This window comes from Chiloscyllium plagiosum, chromosome 8, assembly GCF_004010195.1.
Source record: "Chiloscyllium plagiosum isolate BGI_BamShark_2017 chromosome 8, ASM401019v2, whole genome shotgun sequence".
In the NCBI taxonomy this organism is placed as follows: domain Eukaryota; kingdom Metazoa; phylum Chordata; class Chondrichthyes; order Orectolobiformes; family Hemiscylliidae; genus Chiloscyllium; species Chiloscyllium plagiosum.
Genome location: NC_057717.1, coordinates 96377145 through 96393854, shown reverse-complemented (window position 1 = coordinate 96393854; position 16710 = coordinate 96377145). Strand labels below are relative to the sequence as shown.

The 16710-nt window shown below is 45.9% G+C and overlaps 1 protein-coding gene across 4 annotated transcripts in view; it reads left to right on the top strand.

Annotated features, from left to right (window-relative positions):
- LOC122552210 (KN motif and ankyrin repeat domain-containing protein 2-like) overlaps nt 1-16710 on the top strand; it is a 156684-nt gene that overhangs the window by 37880 nt on the left and 102094 nt on the right. The window contains exons 1-2 of one of the 4 annotated variants that reach the window (XM_043694826.1): nt 637-852; nt 12219-12489. The exons of 1 other annotated variant lie outside the window; for it this stretch is intronic. The gene's annotated coding sequence lies outside the window, so the exon portion shown is untranslated. Of the gene's footprint in view, nt 1-636; nt 853-12218; nt 12490-16710 lie in introns of those variants that run through there. 2 more of the 4 variants (XM_043694827.1, XM_043694828.1) reach the window with 2 other exon arrangements.

Genomic DNA, 16710 nt, shown 5'->3' with positions numbered 1-16710 from the left:
TTAGAGTGAGGTGGTGGTAGGGATCTGTGAGAGCGGGGTGGGGGAGGGGGATCTGTAGGAACAGGTGGGGAGAACCTAGGGGATGGGGGCCTGAGGGCAACTGTTGGAAGTGAGGTGGGGTGGGGTTGGAGAGGCGCACCTGTGGATGAGGGGTGGGGGAGGAGGGCCTGTGGGTGAGGGGGAACCTGTGGGAGTGGGAAGAGGGTGGGGTTTCTGAGTTAGAACTCCCTCAGAATTCCCTCAGAATTCCCTGATGTCCATTCCAGTTGCTGACCTTACCTCAGGGAAGCTCTGATTTAGAATCAGGGACCATTCTCAGATCCTTCGCTGAGGGAAGATCAGTCTTTGTCATCCACCCTGATTACCAGGCCCAACGCCTGTTTACTGACCAATTGCAAGGGGCAGTTTCCAAATAGACTGTGAAAATCAGAGGCAACTACTTTGAGATGTTGCAGAGTTGAAGGACTGTCTGTGAGAGTGCTGCCAATGAAAGGGTTACTGAGTCTGGCATTTGGCACTGGTGTTGTTGGCAGAGAATTTAAATCCTCACAGTCAGAGACAGAGCAACAAGAGCAACAGTGGAGAGCTCTCCACACGCATTCCTCTGCCCCACTCTCCAGATGCATCAGCCCCTCTCTTTTTCAGTCGATTTGTTTTTACTCATTTATTTCTTTGATCCTTATCATCGGGGGCGGGGGTTGACCCCTGGTGAGTAGCTCTCAGAGGCGCTCCCAATGAGTGGTTCTCGGAGGGACTGCGGTGAGTGGCTGAGGTTCTGCTCTCGAAACCCAATCAGAATTGATTCGCCTGTGGTCCATTTCAGACGCGATAACCTCAGACTGCCCCCTCCAGGTAAGTGGAAAAACCCAGGGTTTGAGATTTTGGCAAAACTCTTTCCAATACTTGCCTGAATAATGTAGGCAGCTCAACGATTGCTCCTGGTACTGAACTGGCTTTGACAGTACCCATTGACACCACCTGTACCCATTGATACCACCTGACCACCAGCTAGCACCTGCCCTCTCGTTCAGATGCTCTCTGATCGACGTTGGCTTCAGGTTCCTATGGCCTCCAATTCCAATCGTTGTGTTTCAGGTCCACTGCCCTTCCATACCTCTTTCAGTTGCCCAGTAGAACTTTGTTCTGTTGACCGTGTGTCCTATGTCCTTACCCCCACACCCAACCCCACCCCCAACCTTCCCTCCTTCCCTGGCAGCGCATACCCTAACCCATGCCCAACCTTCCCTCCTTCCCTGGCAGCGCACACCCTAACACACCCCCAAACTTCCCTCCTTCTATGGCAGCCGTGCCAACAGCCTCAGAAGATTCTCTTCCTGAGTGGGCGTCATGATTGGTTGGCGAGCTCATGGCACAGTTATGGTGTCACTGGGCTAGCCCGTTCAGAATCCCATGGTGACATTCTGGGTTCAAGCCCCACTCTGGCAAGGGGGGTGACATTTGAATTTAAAAATCTTGAATAATGACGACCATGTAGCCATCCTCATTAAAAACCCATCTGATTTTTCTTTCACTAATGCCTTTTAAAGAAGAAAATCTGCCATTCTCACTTGATCTGATCTTCACATGTCTCTGGACGCACAGCAATTTGATTGACTCTTAATTGCCCTCTGGGCATTTAGGGATGGGGCTACTAATGCCAGCCAAATTCTCTGACAGTAGCATCCCATGAAAACAAGTTGCACTGGTGACTTTGACTCAGTTGCTCTGGATGCCTGTACTATCTATGTCTCTGGACTTAACCTCTCAGGCAGTGTGTGTCATTGTGTTGCTGTACAGATTCCTTACACAGGGAACCCTGTTCAGAAATGAAACACTGCTCCAGTCCAGTTGTAGTGAGGTTACTGTTGTCTGAATCACAGTTCCTGTGAAATATTGGGAATTGCCTGAATCCATCACACCACAAATTTGGTCAGTCTACCAGGCCATGGCGTGATCAATTCACGATAGTATTGAAGGAGACACTTCAGCACATTGATTCTGTGCTGGCTGTCTGTGGAGTAATTCAGTTAGTTACGTTCCTTATAGCCCAACAGGTTTATTTCCATCAAGAGCCCATCTCATTTTTTTTTAATCATTGATAGACTTCACTTCTGCCTCCACTCCCTCCATGGGCATCAGTTTCCAAGTCAGTCCAGGGGGGGGGATGTGAGGGGGTGGGGTGGACAGCTTTGAGAAATTGCAGATTAATCAAATCACAGAGAAAGTTGAGATTAGCCCTGGAAAGTGGGAGTAAGGTTGCTATTCCAGATTTGGATGCAATGGTGGGAACATAGGATTTACTTGGAGCAAGTCTTGTTGTTGTTTATGAGTTGCGCTGTTGTTGCAACTACTCTTCTCTCAAGCTATTTTGAGGACTTGGGAGATTTACTGCGCATTCCACATCCATTGTTTTGTCAGTAAACATAATGTTGGATAACATGAAGTTAGTGTGTTACAGCGAGGGGGATGTGCTCAGATCAGCACTGGGCTCTGTGTTGCATTTAAGAACGCTATCATTACTGAAACTGCAGGAAGTAATAATTAGAGCCTGTGGGCGTCATCTTAGACAATGCTCCTTTCTGAGTCCCGACAGCAGTGAGGTTGCCTCTTCAGTTTCTCTTCAAAGTGGAGTTAAAGGGAGCTTGAATAAGGAGACTAATGCAAACCTTGGAAGAAAGCAGCTTGCTAATATTAGCCATTCGGCCCATCGAGAGCGCTTTGCCATTCAATGAGATCACGGCTGGCCTGATCATCCTTGACTCCAATTTCCAGCCTTTTCCCCCACATTCCTCGATTCCCTTACTGACTAAAAATCTGTCTCAGCCTTGGATGTACTTACTGAAAAAAAAATGCCTGTGGGTGAGGGGAAACCTGTGGGAGAGGGAAGAGGGTAGGGGCAGTGGGTCAGGCAGCATCCATGGAGAGAGGGCAAGCTAACATTTCGAGTCTAGCTGACTCTTCATTAGAGCTAATGTCAAGTGTGGAGAGGGCAGCATTTATGCAATAGTGGGGCGGGATGGAGTGCTGGGGGCAAAAGGGTGTGGCTAGTTCAGATTAAGTGATTGGAATGTGAGAATGGCAGAATAATAATGTGTCTAACTGCCAGACTGGAGAGAGCAGACAGTCCCATTGGGATGATGGGAGGGAAGAGAGGACATGGTGACAGAGAATGTAACGAGTGAGAATATACTTAACTTTCTCAGCCTCAGCAGCCTTCTGAGGTAAAGAATTCCACAGATTCTGTACCCTCCAAGAGAAGAAATTTCTCCCCATCTCCAGTTTGAGTGGGTGACTCATTATTCTGAGATTATGCTCTCTGGTCTTAGAGTCTCCCACAAGAGGAAAGCACTTTTCTCCATTTACCCTCTCAAGCCCACTAAGAAACTTATCTCTTAGACTCACAAACTCAGATTAGTATAAACCCAGTACCCTCAGCCTTCATAAGCAAATCCCTCCAACCCCCAGAATCAATGTCATGAATTTTCTCTGCCCAGCCTCCAATGCAATTGTATCTTTCCTTAAAGGGACCAAAACGGTTCACAATATTCCAACTGTGATCTGACTACTGAATAGTTTTGGCAAGACTTACGTTCTGACCAAGGGTCACTGGTCTCTAAATGTTAACTCTGTCTTCTCTTCACCCTTCAGGCTCTCTGCTTTTATTCCTGACGAAGGGCTTTTGCCCGAAACGTCGATTTTGCCTGTCCTCGGATGCTGCCTGAATTGCTGTGCTCTTCCAGCACCACTGATCCTGAATCTGGTTTCCAGCATCTGCAGTCATTGTTTTTCCCTTCTCTCCACAAATGCTGAGTTTCTCCAGCAAATTCTGTTTTTGTTTCATACCTCCAGTATCGCAGTTCTCTGTTTTATTTCCCTCTAAACTATGAACTTGGATGCTAGCTTTCTTTGATCTAGCCGTTTAAATAATATTCCTCCCGTCCACTCGTCCTGCCAAAGTGCCCTGTCATTTGTCCGATCATCCCAATTGATCCAATCAGAATTTGTTGTGTTTAGTTCTTGCCCCTCCCCCATCATGATACTGAGGCCTATGGCTCAGGACGCAGTAACGTCACTCCCAGGTTGGTGAACTCTCAGTTGGCACAGAGATTGAGGTACCCCAGTTGGCAGCAGGGGAATAAATGAGCCAGAGCGTCCCCTCCTGCTCAGTGTGTACCCTACCCCCCCATCTGAAAAGTGCCAGACCTGGCTGTCAGCTGCCCTTGGGTTTGAGTCCTGCCCTGGCAGTAGTTCTTGCTCTTTTTCTGCACCACACACAGACAGACCATTCCCCCCTCCCCCTGCTGAAAATGGATATCAGGAAGGAGTTACGCGCAGCAGGTGCCACCCGGGGGCCACAGAACCAGAACAGTCAGCACTTAATTCCATCCCAACCACATGCACTGTATAAAACATTTCCAAACACCTCTAATCTACAACAAAAGGCAGGCAGAACCCAAGCGGTGGAATTGAGTTGATGTCAGCTTAGCATTATTTAATAGAGAAGACCTGTGCACAGCCAAGAAAACTCTCCATTTTTCCCCTTCTCAAATTGAGCTGTCTTGGATGTTACTCTACAGGTGCAGACCCTCATGAGGGAAATGGGGAGGGTCACAATCCAAATGGAAAAACACACCATTTGAAAGCAGGATTGGTATCATCCATGTGAGGCCTTCATCACAGGCAGAAAATTGTCTACACTTACCGTCCACATGCACACATACAGGGTGGATGCTGGAGAGATAGCAGCAATTACAAATGGAGCAGTACCCCAAATGGAGTCACCAGTGAAAGTCACTGTCTGTTGAACTGTTGCCCAGAGCAAATAGTGTCTGTGGAACTACACGCCAGTGAGAATAAGAGTCAACGGAATTGTACCCCAGTGTCTGTCAGTGGAATTATACCCCGATGGGAGTCAGTGTTTCTGGAGCTGTACCCATTGAGAATCTGCCCCAGTGGAACTGGACTTCTTGAGAGGCAATCCCAGTTGACTGTAGAACTGTATCCAAGTGAGACTCAGTCCTGTGGAACCACACTCTGGTAAGATTCATTGTCTATGGAACTGTGACCCGTTGACAGTGCCTATGGAACTGTATTCCAGCTGTAATCAATTAATGCAGCACACACAAACACTGGGAATCAGGTCTGGCTGTTAACTAAATTAGCAAGTATCTTCCCTACAACTTTTGATCTGAACATGAATGAGTTCATCCAGTAAATGTCCCACATCTGTTGAGACGTGCTGAGGGCACCTGGGGAGTGAACTCAGAGAAACCAGAGTGAACGGGAAGTCTTCCATATCTCAATGTGTACTTTCTGGATTTTCACTGATACACAAGTCAGAGAAGTGATACATAATCTGATTGTGGTTTCTCTCCCCTGTAGGGAGGAGGGGAAGAGAGTCAATACTTCCTGTTTCCAGATTCCTGTAGCAAACCAAAATTAGATTTCATATTTGAGAGTCAGTCATTATTGGCATTTCAGGGTTTGAAAGGGAACATGGACATGTTCTGTCAGTAGATTGCCCTGAGGTCTGCAGGATTCGCAGATTAATCTCCAGGACATGATGCTGAGCAGAACACAGGAGAAACCATAGGAGGGGGTAATGATTTTTCAAAAAGTGTGCTATCTTTCAGTTTCCAAACACATTTTCTTTTAATTGGTCAAAAGGAAATCGGAAATGCGGTGGATGGTAGTTTGACAACAGTCAAGGATTATCCCAATGCATAACAAAGAAGCAAGTCACAATCCAATGATTGTGGAGGTGCAGGCTCTGTAAGGATGTGCTTTTCCAACAGGTAATGATTGGGGTAAATGGATGGTTGGTCATGTGACCAACCTCCCAGGACCATTCCAAACAGACTTGGCAACTACAGCCTCCCATCACAAGCAATGCCTTATATTTTTCCCAGTTCCATTGTCTGCTTAAAAAGACAGAAATTACAGCCTGATGTGACTTTAGCTTCGAGTTATCTGTTGAGTGTTGGTTTTAGTTATGTCTTGAATTTCAGTCTGTCTAAGAAAATTGGGCTACATTTAAATTTATTGGAAAAACAATAATTTTAAGTCAGGGCTATGGATTCTCTAAAGCTAGCCAGTGTAAACAGTACTGAGCACTCATTCACTACTCAAATCAGGAATGTTAATCTCGACCATCATCCAAGATGCCATCTTGCCTCTGGTGGGTTCAGAAGTTCCCTATCTTCAGAAGAGCAGGGGAGAGTTCACTCTGGTGTTCCCTTGAACGTCGGAGGCTGAGGAAGACCTTTATAGAGGTTTAGAAAATCATGAGGGCCATGGATGAGATGAATAGTCAAGGTTTTTGTACATAACTGGAGGGCCTAGGTTTAAGGTGAGAGGGGAAAGATTTAAAAGGGACCTGAGGGGGCAACTTTTTCATGCAAAGGGTGGTGCATGTATGGAATGTGCTGCCAGGGGAAGTGGGAGAGGCTGGTAAAATTGCAATGTTTAAAAGGCATCTGGATGGGTATATGAATGGGAAGGGTTAAGAGGGATATGGGCTAAATGCTGGCAAATGGGACTAGATAAATTTAGGATACCTGGTCGGCATGAACGAGATGGGTCTGTTTCTATGCTGTACAGCTCAAGGGCCTGGCCAATATTTGTCGCTCAACACTTATAAAAAATGGATTACGGGTGGTCATTACCACATTGCTGTCTGTGGGATCGTTCTGTGTGCAAGATGGTTGCTACATTTCCTCCATCGAAGAGGTGATTGCACTTTGAAAGTATGTCAAGCACAATGGGGCACCCAGAGATCATGGAAGGTACTCTAAAACACCATGCTCTTTCTTTCTAAGCAAATACCGCCACTGAGGATTGCTATTTATCATCATTTGTGGGATGGGAGCTTTGCTAGTAAGGCCTACATTCATCATCCATCTCTAATAACTCTTTTTCATAGTTAAAAATCAACCATTATGTGTGGGCCTGGAATCACAAGTAGGCCCGACCAGATTAAGGATGGTATATTTCTTTCACCAAAAGGCATTTGTGACAATCACTGATAGCTTCATGATTTGAAGGTGCTGGTGTTGGACTGGAGTGTACAAAGTTAAGAATCACACAACACCAGATTGTAGTCCAACAGATTTATTTGGAAGCACTAGCTTTCGAAACGCTGCTCCTTCATCAGGTGTTCTCCACAACCACCCAATGAAGGAGCAGCACTCCGAAAGCGAGTGTGCTTCCAAATAAACCTGTTGGACTATAACCTGGTGTTGTGTGATTTTTCATCTTGATAGCTTCATGGTCATCATTACTAAGACTATGTTTTTAAATTCCAGATATTCTTTCTGAATTTATTGAATAAGAGTTCCATCAACTACCAGGGTCCATTTGCAACTGTGTCTAAAATAACTTCATAAAGGCCAATATTCCCATCACCAAGTCCGTCTTTATTTACACATGCACAGTACATGACACTGACACAGCTAACTCAGAGTTGGCTGCTAGAGTGAACAGAACCCCAACACCTCTGTTTATATCTGTCAGCCAGGGCTCCCTGATTGGACCCAGATTAACACCCCCAATCAGGGAACTCATATTCTATGAGATCCACCTGACTGACCTCAGAATAATGACTCCAGTGTCCAGCATGTTAACCTGGACCTTTGGATTGCTAGATATTACCACTGCACCACCTCCTCAGGAGAAGGCATCATGTTGCTCAGACGTTCCCTGATCCTTTTGCCATGCTGAGATGGCAGGTATCGGTCCTGGGAAATGTTGCATTTAACTCCCTGAAGCTTGTTCTGGCATTTGATGTCACCATAACTGACCTGCAAACTAACTGCATGTATTGTGAGAGAAGCTGTCTGAGACGATTTCCCCTCCTTGCTCCATAAGTCTAAATTCCAGGCAATGCAACTGACCTCAATGGGTTTTGGTTTGCAAAAATATCAGATCATGTAACCAGCATGATCAACATGGACAGGCCTAGAAACTGGGAGCAGATGTGATTGGATTGGATTGCATGGGGCATCACCTGAACAGGAAGCCAGAGCGTTAGTTGGGAGTAGGTTTGTGGATCCTGTTAGCCTAGTTTAGTTCCCAGATAAGCAAAGGATTTTATACTGGGCCTCTCTGGTTGAGGGCATTGAGGGGAGTGTATGAGGGAGGATCTGAGAAGTGGGAGGGTTTGATCACAGCTGGTATGGACATTCCCAATTCCACAGGAAACAATTTTAAAACGATAATGCATTGTCTTAAACGCACCTTGCATGTCCCTGAAAACTAAAGTGGACATGGAGAAGATGTTCCCACATGGAGGAGTGACTGATAAAGGGTTATGTGTTATCAATATAAGACAGTCACCAATTACTCAGGGAATTCAGGAGACACCTCTTTACTCAGAGAGTACGTGCAGACGTCGCAACAACTTGACGTGAAAGGTGTAGATCCACTTTATGGAAAGTTGGGTAAACACATGAGGGAGAAAGGAATAGAGGTTGTGTTGCTGGAGTGAGATGGTTGTGGGGTAGCGTAGAGTCATAGAGCATGGAACCAGACCCTTCAATCCAACCATGTTGATCATAATCCCAAACTAAACTCGTCCCACCTGCCTGCAGTTGGCCCATATTCCTCTGAACCTTTCCTATTCATGAACTTATCCAAATGTCTTTTAAACGTAAGTGTACCCGCATCCATCACTTCTTCATTCCATAAACAAACACTCTCTGTAAAACGTTGCCTCTTGTCTCCTTTTTATATCTTTCTCCTCTCACCTTAAATGTTCGCTGGTCTTGAAATCCCCCATGCTGGGGAAAAGACACCTGCCATTCACCTTATCTCTATCCCTCATGATTCTATCAACCTCTACAAGGTCATCTTTCAACCCTCTACGTTCCTGTGAAAACAGTCCCAGCCTATTTTTAGATTTCAAACCCCTCCCCATTCCTGGCAGCATCCTGGAAAATCTCTTTAGAACCTACACCAGCTTGATAATACCCTTCTGCTATGGACCAGGCCAGACCCCCTCAAAACACTTCAAGAAGGTAGCCCAGACCTTCTCGTTATTTTGAGCAGGTGTAAAGTGAATATTACAGGAGTGATGCAGTTGGTTAAAACTCCTCGGTTTTAATCAAAACAGAATTTATTTACAGAGTACCAAATGAAACACAAACGGAAGAGAACAGAGTACAGAATAACAACCAATCCGAAAACCCAACAAACTATCCCAACTTAATGATATTCCAAATTCCTGCAACAGTCCCCATAAATATCCCCTTGGCAAAAAGGTATAAGCAGACGCAGGTTCTTACAGGAGAGAGAGATGGCAGAGAGGTTTAACACGGACCCGCCTTCCACTGTAGCTGTTTCTTTGGATTTCCCGGCTTAACCTGACCAGCAGCTCCTGAACAGCCAGACTGCAAAAACCAAAACAAACCAGAGAGAACCTGAGCTGGCTGCTCCCCTTTCATTGTACAAGTGATGTTTTTAAACTTAAAAGCTTCTTCAAGTAAATAACCCCAGACATCTCAGAACCCATGATTTTATGACCCCTCTGGGAAAAAAAAAGCAAGGACAGCATAACCTTGTTAAAGGAGCAGCATTGTCACACTTCCGATAACAGGGTAACCAGAACTGGGCACCACTCCAGAAGAGGCCTCACTAACGTTCTATACATTCTCAACATGACATCCCAACCCCTATACTCAAAGGTCTGAGCAATGAAGTAAAGCGTGCTAAACACCATCTTAATCACCCTGTCTATATGACGCAAACGACAAAGAATTGTTTACCTGAACCCCTTGGTTGCTCTGTTCTACAACACTGCCTGAGGCCCTACTTTTAATTGTATAAGTCGTGCCTCTCCTGAGCCCATTGATCAAGTGGTAATGTCATAAAGATGTACAGCACAGAAGCAGACTCTTCGGTCCAACTTGTCCATGCCAACCATGCCTAAATTCATCTAGTCCCATTTGCCAGCACTTGACCCATATCCCTCTAAACCCTTCCTAGTCATATACCCATCAGATGCCTTTTAGGTGTTGTAATTGTACTAGTCTCCACCACTTCCTCTGGCAGCTCATTCCATACACGCACCACCCTCTGTGTGAAAACGTTGCCCCTCAGGTCCCTTTTATCTTTCCCCTCTCACCTTAAACCTATACCCTCTAGTTCTGGACTCCCCCAGCCCAGGGAAAAGGCCTTGGCTATTTACCCTATCCATGCTCCTCATGATTTTATAAACCTCTATAAGGTCACCCCTCAGTCTCCAACGCTCCAGGGAAAACAGCCCCAGCTGATTCAACCTCTCTCTGTAGCCCACTGGACTGGGAGCGCTGAATATCAGCTAGTAGCCTAGGTTCAAATCTCATCATGGCAGCTGGTGGAGATTGAATCCAATTAATAAGTTTGGGATATTAAACTGGTCTCAGTGATGGTGGTTATGAAGCTGTGATTGTTTGATGTGAAAACCTGCCCAATTCATATTGGTGGGGTCTAGCGAAGGAAATCCACCATCATTCTCTGATGTAGCCTCCATGTGACTCCAGACCCACAGTAATGTAGCAGAGTCTAAAAATGACTGAGAAAGCCATTCAGGAGTAATTAGGGACGGGCAACAAAATTATGCTTTCCAGTGATGCCCACATCCCTTAGAAAAATAGTGATGAGAAGGGAAGAGTCTTATGTAGGTAAGATAAAACCACCAGCCTCGATCTGTTTATAGACGGTGGGTTTTATACAGTTTGATGCAGTGTTTCTCCTGTGTATTCCTCACTTCAGATTTTCTCTTACAATATGCTGATCTCATTCTCTGATGACGCTGCCATCCTCCATTTAGCTGCACACTCTCTGTTCTATAATTAAACAATAATATCTGTAATCATACCATGACCTCTCTGATGTGCATCATTTTGTCAGTGGGATGCTAATAGGTGCGATTAGTCAGGTGAAAGGACACCGTGTACAAGAAAACTGGGAAAATGGACACGTTCTTACTGACTGGAGCTTGCATAGTGCGGTGTCTGGTAGTGCAAAGTGGAAATACTGCACAGGTACTTACGCTGTGGCTGTATTTCTAAAGCTTGCAAGGATGAGAGTTGATCATAGACATTCACAGCATGGAAGGAAGCCATTTGGTCCATCGTTTCTGTGCTAGTCAACAAAGCCCGAACTAATTGGGTGGCACAGTGGTTCAGTGCTGCTTTACAACATGAGGGATCCAGGTTTTATTCCAGTCTCAGGTGACTGTTTGTGTGGGTTTCCTCTGGGTGCTCTGGTTTCCTCCCACAGTCCAAAGATGTGCAGGTTAGGGTGGATTGGCCACGCTAAATTGCCCATTGTGTCCAGGGATGTACTGGCTGAGGTGGATAGGCCTTGGGAAATGCAGGGATGGTGTGGGTCAGGGTGGGATGCTCTTTGGAGGGTTGTTGTGGTCTTGATGGGTCAAATGACCTGCTTCCTCACTGTAGGGATTCTTCAGTAATTCCATTTTCCAGCTATTTCCCTGGAAGTCTTCATGCCAGGGAGTAGCAAGGGGTCATGGTCTCAGAATAAGGGTCGGCCATTTCATATGGAATAAGGTGAAATTTAATTCAGTCATAAAAACCGAAAGAACTCCATTGCTATAGATCAGAAATTGCTGGAAAAGCTCAGCAGGTCTGGCACTATCTGTGGAGAGAAATCAGAGTTAACGTTTCAGGTCAAGTAATCCTCCCTCGGAACTTTAATTCAGTTATGGATTTTTGGAATCTTCCACCTCAGGGGACTGTGGATTCCCAATCACTGAGTGCACAGGAGATTGGTTTTTGGACACGAGGGGACTTGAGAGACGTGGGCTGATTCCTGCACCCATTTTAGATATTTTGCTGTTTCACCTAAACAGCTTCAGTTTAACAATGTAGAATAAAATGTAGAAAGGCTGTTGATGTTAGGCTTGTGAAATAAAAATGCTACAGTGAGAGGGTGGGTAAGTGGAGCTGAGTCCACAAAAAGATCAGCCATGGCTGGAGGGGCCAGATGGCTTACTCCTGCTCCTAGTTCTTATGTTCTTATGCTACAGGCCATACATACAAGGCAGTCACAACCAATGTAACCGAGCAGAATGTGGGAAAGTTTCTTTATCCAGAGGGTGGTGAGAATATGGAACTCACTGCTACGAGGTGTATTTAAGGTGAACAGCATTAATACATTTTTGAGGCTGTTTAATAGGTTTTAAAATATCAACTGGTTTAAATCCTGTCTCCTTTCAGCGATGATCCAGCACTCAGGGAGCAGACATTCCAGCCTGGCAGATCTGCGACCCAGTCAGTGATCCACTGGTGGAAACAGATGCTAAGGGAGTTTGTGAGAGATTGCCCAGTGTGTAACTTCGGAAGGGAAGATTGTTCTGCTCAGACGGGTCTGCTTCACTGTATGAGCCCAGACGCTGAAGTGTACCTCCCGCTGGTCAGTACGGATTTACCAACATCCTTCTCTATTTGACAAGACATATGAGCGGCGTCTGTCTTTAACAGATAGCAGGTATCAGGCACTCAAGACACTATCTAATGATAAGATGGTGGTTTTTGAAATGTATAGCTGGAATATAATGCCCCAACCCACATCCCTTTATTCTCCGTCTAATGCCCCCTTCTGCAACATGTTCTCTATGTCTACGTCCCTTTCCATTACACGCCTTGCTCTTTGCTGCTTAAATGCCAGTTTTCATTAACGTGCTCACTGTCACTCTGTCCCTCTCTACCACGTGCACTTTATTTTGAGTCCCTCTCTCAAAACATCCTCTGTCTTCACGTCCACTCTGTGCCCTAGCCTCTGTGTCCTTGTTTGTATAAATGCCAGTCTCTGTAAAGTGCCCTCTTTGAGTCTCTGTCTGTAAAAGCTGCCTTTCTGTGCTTGCCTGCCTTTAGCTGTAATGTCCTGTCAGCTATTTCTATTTAACCTGAGTAAAAATCTTCAATTTGTACAATGTCTCAGAATGTCCCAAAGTCCTTTCAAAGTGCAGTCAGAGTTATATAAGCGAAGAATTTGGAACCAAGATCCCACAAGTAGCAACAAGTCTGGTCTTGTTTTTCAGACTGGAGGCCTGTGACCAGTGGAGCACTACAAGGATCGGTGCTGGGTCCACTATTTCGTCATTTATATAAATGATTTGGATGTGAACAGAGGAGGTATAGTTAGTAAGCTTGCAGATGACACCAAAATTGGAGGTGTAGTGGACAGCGAAGGTTACCTCAGATTACAACAGGATCTGGACTAGATGGGCCAATGGGCTGAGGAGTGGCAGATGGAGTTTAATTTAGATAAATGCGAGGTGTTGCATTTTGGGAAAGCAAATCTTAGCTGGACTTATACACTTAATGGTAAGGTCCTCGGGAGTGTTACTGAACAAAGAGACCTTGGAGTGCAGGTTCATAGCTCCTTGAAAGTAGAGTTGCAGGTAGATAGGATAGTGAAGAAGGCGTTTGGTATGCCTTCCTTTATTGGTCAGAGTATTGAGTACAGGAGTTGGGAGGTCATGTTGTGGCCGTACAGGACATTGGTTAGGCCACTGTTGGAATATTGCGTGCAATTCTGGTCTCCTTGCTATAGAAAAGATGTTGTGAAGCTTGAAAAGGTTCAGAAAAGATCTACAAGGATGTTGCCAGGGTTGGAGGATTTGAGCTCCGGAGAGGTTGAGCTGTTTTCCCTGGAGCGTCGGAGGCTGAAGGGTGACCTTTGAGGTTTATAAAATCATGAGGGGCATAGATAAGATAAATAGACAAGGTCTTTTCCCTGGGGTGGGGGAGTCCAGAACTAGAGGGCATAGGTTTAGGTTGAGAAGGGAAAGATATAAAAGAGGCCTAAGTGGCAACTTATTATGCAGAGGGTGGTGAGTGTATGGATTGCGCTGCTAGGGGAAGTGGTGGAGGCAGGCACAATTACAGCATTAAAAAGGCATCTGGATGGGTATATGAATAGGAAGGGTTTGGAGGGATATGGGCGAGTGCTGGCAAGTGGGACTAGATTATATTGGGATATCTGGTCGGTATGGATGATCTGGACCGACAGGTCTGTTTACATGCTGCATATCTCTATGACTCTATGATCTAAGACAATCCTTCATGCTGAAGAACACCCGAGTGAACCTTCTCTAGATTGCCTCCAATGTTAGTATACGTGCTCTTAGATAAAGTGAGGACTGCAGATGCTGGAGATCAGAGTTAAGAGTGTTGTGCTCAAAAAGCACAGCAGGTCAGGCAACATCTGAGGAGAAGGACAATCAATGTTTTGGGCATAAGCCCTTCACACGCCCGAAACATTGATTCTCCTACTCCTTAGATGCTGCCTGACCTGCTGTGCTTTTCTGGCACCACACTCTTAGATAAAGTGACCAAATATTCTAAATGTGGTCTGACTTAGTCTTGTATAGTTTTAGCAAGACCTCCCTATTTTAAACTCCAATCCCTTTGAAATGAAGGACCTCTTGTCTTTGACCTGCTGAGCTTGGGTGCTGGCTTTTTGTGATTCAGATTATTGCTCAAGGGAGCTTGCTGTGCATACATTGGCTACAATTCAAAAGTATTTTGTGGGGTGCAAACTCCTTTTTAGCAACTCGAAATGGTGAAAGGTGTGACAGTAATCTTTCCTCCTTATAAGCCTCTTCCTGCTGTGGTCTATCCTTGGAGCCTTGCTATAAATGCCAACTTGTCGATCATTTCAAAGAACATCTCTGGGACACCCACACCAACCAATGCCACTGCCCTGTGGCTGAACACCTTAACTCCCCCTCCCACTCTGCCAAGGACATGCAGGTCCTGGGCCTCCTCCACAGCCAAACGCTAACCACCCGACGCCTGAAGGAAGAACGCCTCAGCTTCCGTCTTGGGACCTTCCAACCATGCGGGATCAACGTGGCTTTCATCAGTTCCCCAAGTTCCCCTCCCCCCACCTTATCCCAGTCCCAGCCTCCCAAATCGGCACCACTGAACTGTTCTATCTGTCCACCTTTCTTCCCATCTATCCACTCCATCCTCCTCTCTGACCTATCACCCAAGTTCATCTACCTATTGCATTCCCACCTATCTTCCCCCAGCCTCACCCTCCATCCCATTTATCTATCAGCCCTCTTGGCCCACAAGCCTCATTCCTGATGAAGGACTGAAACCCGAAACATCGACTCTCCTGCTCCTCGGATGCTGCCTGACTGGCTGTGCTTTTCCAGCACCACACTCTTCCACTCTGATCCCCAGTCCTCACTTTCTGCCAGTGGTGATAAATTTATCCTTGTTAATGGTTTGCATGAATGCCAGATGTCAAGCGAAGGCCTGATACCAACTCGATTATGTCTGTGAGGGAGTTATTATTACTGTGGGACTTGACGGGACATTCTGGAAAATCCAATGAGGCTGCAGGGCAGTTAACGAGAGAGGGCTGAGCCAATGATAAAATGGAAGCGTGGAGGCGAGACCAGGCATCTACTGCACACCTATCTGCAGCGTTAAGCCTCCTCAAAGCCTTATTGTTTATTATCCTTCCAGATGGATTCAGTCCCCACACATGGTCTGCAAATTCCTTAAATACATTGGAGCTTGTTGGAGTGTGCAATTGTTTGTCTGTCAGCAATAGCAGGAATGTGAGGGTTGATAGTCAAAAGGAAAAAGAAAGTCCTGCATTTAAATAGCATCCTTCATGACTGCTGGGCACCTCAACGTGCTTTCCAGCCAATGATATACTTTGGAAATATAGCAAATGATGTTATTTAGGAAATGAGGCAGCCAGTACATTTGCAGGAAGCTCCCAAAATAGCACTCACAATCATAGAAACCCTCTAATACAGAAAGAGGCCATTCAGCCCATTGAGTCCACACCAATACTCCGAAGAGCATCCCGCCCTAACCCTGTAACTCTGCATTCCCCACAGCCAATCCACCTAACCTGCACATCCCCGGACATACAGCTCAGGGTAATTTAGCACGGCCAATCTACCTAACCTGTACATCCCCGGACATACAGCACAGGGTAATTTAGCATGGCCAACCCACCTAACCTGTACATCCCTGGACATACAGCACAGGGTAATTTAGCACGGCCAACCCACCTAACCTGTACATCCCCGGACATACAGCACAGGGTAATTTAGCACGGCTAATCCACCTAAGCTGCACATCCCCAGACATACAGCACAGGGTAATTTAGCACGGCCAATCCACCTAACCTGCACATCTTTGGACTGAGCACCCAGAGGGCACCCACGCAGACATTGGGATAATGTGCAAACTCCGCACAGGAATCTAACCCGGAAATCTGGCGCTGTGAGGCAGCAGTGCTAACGTCTAAGCCACCGTGCCATTGACCTGATTGTCTGCTTTTGTGATGCTGATTGAGGGATAAATGTTTGCCAGAACAATAATGTGAATGCACTGGCTCCTCTTCAAAATAACCTCACAGGACTTTCAATACCACCCAGAGTAAAAAGACAGCTTTTTCCACAGTGCTGCACTCCATCAGCTTTGGTTTGTGAGCCCCAGCTGTCACTTACTTTCACTCACAGCATTGCTTTCAATATTTCCCGTGATCAGGAGAGTTACCATGAGAGGCAGAAATACCTAAAGGAGTATCAGAGTGTGGATTTATATCAAAGTGTTACAGTGAGGGATGTGGGGAATATCAGGGAGGGTTACAGTGAGGGATGTGGGGAATATCAGTGAGTGTTATAGTGAGGGGTGTGGAACATATCAGGGAGGGTTGCAGTGAGGAGTGGGG